This window comes from Crocuta crocuta, unplaced genomic scaffold (genome assembly GCF_008692635.1).
Source record: "Crocuta crocuta isolate KB4526 unplaced genomic scaffold, BGI_CrCroc_1.0 scaffold692, whole genome shotgun sequence".
Lineage (NCBI taxonomy): Eukaryota > Metazoa > Chordata > Mammalia > Carnivora > Hyaenidae > Crocuta > Crocuta crocuta.
The window spans coordinates 763,326-768,256 of record NW_027532877.1 but is presented as its reverse complement, the minus strand read 5'-3'; the positions used below and the strand labels follow the sequence as shown (position 1 = coordinate 768,256).

Here is a 4,931-nt window from a genome sequence, read left to right as displayed (position 1 = left end):
TTATTATAGCCCAGGGTCTAGCCTGGACCATAAACGGATTTAAGAGGCTGCTAGAGTATAGACTTTAATATATTTGGCATCATTAAATAGTAGCATAGCAAACCCACTTGGAGAAGTCCAGCACCGCCCCTGGTCCCACAAAGGTCCTCCTGACGGAGGTTTTCCTGCGGGGAAGGGCAGGGCGGTGGGGGGCGGGGCAGAGGCCGGAAGGCAGGGAGGGCAGTGGGGACCAGTGAGGGACACTTGGGGAGATGGGACAAAGCTTTCTCGATAAGCATGGTTTTTTTCAGCCTATAAAGATACCGCTTTCACTCTATGGGTCCCTTCTCCAGGCTGCTGGGGACGGACAGAAGGGTGGACAAGAGAAAGGCCACGAGGAAGGGGGAGGGACACTTGAGGGAGCGGGAGAGGAAGCACTTCAGGGCTTCAAGGCTCAGAAAACCAATAACATGCTGAATAAATAAATAAGTAAATAAGTTTAGAGGTTTTATCCCCCCTCTAAACTTACCACCATGCAGACGTCTGTCCTTATTTTACTGTGTGGAGCAGATATAGTCCTGTGTGCCCTTCACTGATTCCTCCTGTATCTCATGGGATCCAGTGGTGTAGACTGGCTGCTTCACCCCAAGCAGCTCCTGACCTTGTCCCCCAAGGGGATCCCTGCTGAGGACAAAGATCATGGCGCCCATCCCATTCACACAGTCAATGCTAGATAAGTACCTGCTGAATAAAGTATATGAAGGTGTTAAACGGATCCAGAGTCAATGTGAAAGCAGAGACAGAAGATACATGAGGAATCAGATAATGAGCAGGCCCGTAACAAAAATGATAGGAGGCGTGGCCATGAGGCGAGTTGGGGGAGTCAGTGGGAATAGCATGTGCACAGGCCCTGGGGTGGAAACAAAGGTTGGTACAAATAAAGAACAGAGGAGAAGGTAGAGGGAATGTGGAGGAAGAAAGGAGGCCAGGAGATGAGGTGAGAGGGGCAGGCAGGGGTTGGCTCATGCAAGGCCTTACTTTCTTTTAATGTTTATTTTTGAGAAGGGGGGAGGGGCAGAGAGAAAAGGGGACAGAGTATCTGAAGCAGGTTCCAGGCTCTGAGCTGTCAGCACAGAGCCCGACGTGGGGCTCGAACTCACAAACTGTGAGATCATGACCTGAGCCAGTCGGGCGCTTAACTGACTGAGCCAACCGGGAGCCCCTATCCTCAGTTTCCCCACAGGTAAAATTAGAGCTGGACTAGTTAGCATGAAGAGCCCACTAGGGAGCATCCTGCCCTCTGGGATGGGTCCCGGACAAAGCCCTGGGGGGCTCTGCGGGGGGTGCTGGGACAGAGATGGGATGCAGATGGGCCTCTCCCTCACCTGCTGCAGGACGTGCCCGTCCTTCCTCCGCCTCAGGAACTGGTGACACGCAGCCTGGGTGGGGCTGTTCCATCATGGGCTCCCTCCAGAGAGCCCCACGGGGCCCCGGAGAATGATCCCTGGTGTCGCCCACCCCAGTACGTTTCCAGGATCGGCCGGGGGGGGTGGGGGCTGGTGTGTGTGGCTCAGGGGAAGAATTGTCGTTGCGTGTGGGGCGCTCTGGGCGTGGCTGTGTGCTGGTGGGAACTTCGGCCAGCGTCCGTGCGGCTGAGTTCACGTCCGCGTTTGCGCAGACGTGAGCTTGCGGACGGTGGTGTGTGACCACGAGAGTGTGGTCTGACTCGGGGTGCCGCTGTGCGGCAATGAGTGGGAGACGGCGTGCGTCTGTAGGTATTTGTGTGAGGTGGTGTGAGGCTGAGGACAGACGTGTGTGTGTGTGTGTGTGTGTATCCGTGTGTGAGACGGGATCAGGGAGGGTGTGCGTGTGAATGTGTGACGACGGATGTGACAAGGGCCACCGCCGTGTGTGGTGGATGGCTGCGCCTGCCGTGACTGTGTGATTGTGTGGTTGTGTGTGTGTGCGTGAGACAGAACTGCCTTGCCTGTACCCGCAGTAGCAGGCTGTGCACGGCCGTGTGTGCTGTGGGTGGCTCCCAAGGGGCTGGGCCTGGGGCATCTTATTGCTTGAGCTCTTGGAGACAGCGTGCCCTGCCTGCAAGTGGCATCAGTGAGGGGCCAGGCCACTGCTCTCGGGAAAGGGGACTTCCTTCCGGGCACCATGGGGCCCACTTCAGCCAGAAACTCAGAAACGACTTTCAGGGCTGGAGGGACCGTCAGGACTGGCTCAAAGGCCCAGGCGAGCGCTGTGCTCTCTCCCAGGGTCCAGAAGGGTTTGGGCAAGTCACCCGCCACCCCTCCAGTCTCGCCCTGGGGGTCAGATCTGCCAGGGAGGGAGCCCGCTGGGCCCCCAGACTCAGGGGACAAGGTCAGAAGCTGCTAGGGCTGAAGCAGCCAGTCCACACCCCTGGATCCCTTGGGAACCAAGTTCCAAGAAGTAAACATGGTGACAGTTTAGAGTCAGCCCTGTCCCCCCGGGGGGCTGAGAGGGTCCCTGGAGGTGTGCTCAGGGAGTGTGGGCACAAATGGGGCGCACTGGGGGCCAGGAAGAGGGCTGTGTTTGTGTCTTCACCGCCCCAGCCCTACTCCATCCACTGTCAAGGTGTATATCGGGGTACGTTTCTCGCACCTGACATTGCCAACCCACCAAGGGTGTGGGGGCTTCCCCGGAGCACAAAGCAGGGTGTGGACAGGGGTTTCCGCTGAGGACACTGTCCCCTCCACTCCCAGGCACCTCTCGCCCAGTTCCCAGGAAACGACTGTGGAATTTGTTTCCAAATATAGACTCTGGTGGCCCAGCCGCCTTGTGGACGCCCCTCTGAATGGCAGAATTTCAGCTGCTTTCCAGGGGGCCCAGCCTGCAGGCCTCCACTTAGAGCTGTGGGTAAAAATAATAATCATAAAAGTGGTCAATAAAAATAGAGGGGGGCTGAACGTTCCCTGGGTTGAGCCCAGGGCACCACTGGACCCGTGGTGATGTTTGGGGGAAGGCCATACACAGCGGAGCGTTACACAATGACAACCACACCCACGAGGGGTGGCACCACACGCACTCGGGGCGTGGCCGGGGCGGGCTCGCAGGTGGTCTCCTGTAAGGGGGTAGACAGAAAAAATATATATACACGTATACATACGTATACAAACTAACACGATGGCAGAGACACACCGTTTCTCTTCAAACGACACATTGTCAAACAGAGAGACTCCAGATAATGTCCTATTCAGTCACACAGAGGGAGACACCCAGCCCCTGGGCCTGGGCGGACAGCTGACCCTCCTGCTTTGTTACAGGACAGGGAGACTGCGATAGGGGACAGGGGTCGGTCGGGACACAGGAGGCTCCCCCTGCTGTTTGGGGCCAGGCACTCACTCCTGGGTCCTGCGCACTCACCAAGATGCACCAGGGGCCCTCAAATGGGGCTGGCGTCTGGAAAGCTGCTGGTGGTGAGGATCTGGCCTTTGAGAGTTCCGGGAGGAACGGGAAACAGCCCAGTCTGTGTGCCAGCATCCTGGGGGAGGGGGGTCCGGAGAGGTGGCAATGTCACAGACAGCAAATCTTGGGGGGGAGGGCGGGCGGGAAGACAGTCCCTAGAAGGCTAAGGGGCGGCCAGGTGCCAGGTGGAGGAAACTCAAGAGTGGGGACCCCCTTGGGCCTCCCAATGGGGGTGCTCCTCTCAGGCTTTGGGTCTCAAGAGTCCCTACCTTCTAGAGAAGTCCCTCCCTTCCTAACTTGTGGCAGCCAGGGGCAAGAAGAAGGGCAGAGAAGCGGAAAAGCGAAAGGCCGCCCCCAGGGAGGCCTCAGGACCTACTTCAGGTCTCGGGGTCCGGGATCTGGAGCCCCTAAAAGGCTTGGAACCTTCCTGAGATCCACCAATGGGACCCGGACTCCCGTAGACGCCCAGAAATGCAGCGGGGAAGACGCTCAGACGGAAGGGCCACACCTGGCTGGCCCTCTCCACCCTGAGGGCTGGGCGTCTGGGAGGGCCCGCACGCCCTTGCCTTTGAGGGGCACCCTGGGGCGGACTGAGTCACAGCCACCCACGCACTCACACTCGTGGGCACGGGCACGGCTTCGTGTGCCCTGGGGAAGCAGCTGGGGTCTCCTTTCGGGTTGTAGCTGGAGGCGCAGAGCCTAGAGAATGGCGAGGAGCTGGGTGCATTTCCATGGAGGCTGTGTGACCCGAGCGAGCTTCACCCTCTCTGAACCTAATTATCTGTTTTTTAAAAAACGGAGCCATGCACATCTCTTCCCCTCCCCCTTCCCCCCTACTTCCTCCAGTATCCTGGCTTGAGGCTCTGCCGGCCGGCCGTCTGGGAACGGAACGCTGAGGTTTAAAGGGGAGAACGCCAGCACCTCCCTATGCTCTCTCCCTTCCTGCTCAGTTCTCCTGAATCTGGGTCTATAGGTCCACACAGGCTCTCTCCTCTGCTTCCTCCGAGGGAGTGAGGGGAGGGGGTGGAGACCCGACGGACTGATCTGAGCCATCACCCCAGTCGCTAAGCCTTCAGCAGCGGCCCTAGATTCACCGCATGTGCTTTTAGATGCGTCAAAATGCTCCCACAATTTAACGGACCTCCTCCCTTCCCCCGTGTAAGAGACTTGCTCCCGGCTTCTGCTTGGGTTCAAATCCCACCAGAGGGTCGCTGTGGCCAGACCCCCACGAGTCATCTCCTGATGGAGCTTTTTAGAGATAAACGCGTGAGTGAAACTACCTTACGACAGCTCCCGGCCTGCTGTAAATGTTAGCTATCATCGACGCCTCAAACGCTAGCCGATCCTCGAGCCTCAAATATCCACATTTTTCGCATCATGGCTACGGGGACTCGAGCAGGACTTTTCTGAAACCGGTAGTGCAAAATGCTGGTGAGGAAGGGGGGCGGCCGCCTGGGGCTCAGCCTGGAAATGGGTGGATGGGGGCACTTACGAGCCAGCCGGGAGCTGGGGGGGGG

At 58.2% G+C, this 4,931-nt stretch overlaps 1 protein-coding gene across 2 annotated transcripts in view; it reads left to right on the top strand.

The window, feature by feature from the left end:
• The window catches only part of TBX5 (T-box transcription factor 5), an 86,306-nt gene that overhangs the window by 29,595 nt on the left and 51,780 nt on the right, over positions 1 to 4,931 (top strand). The gene's annotated exons all lie outside the window — the stretch shown is intronic.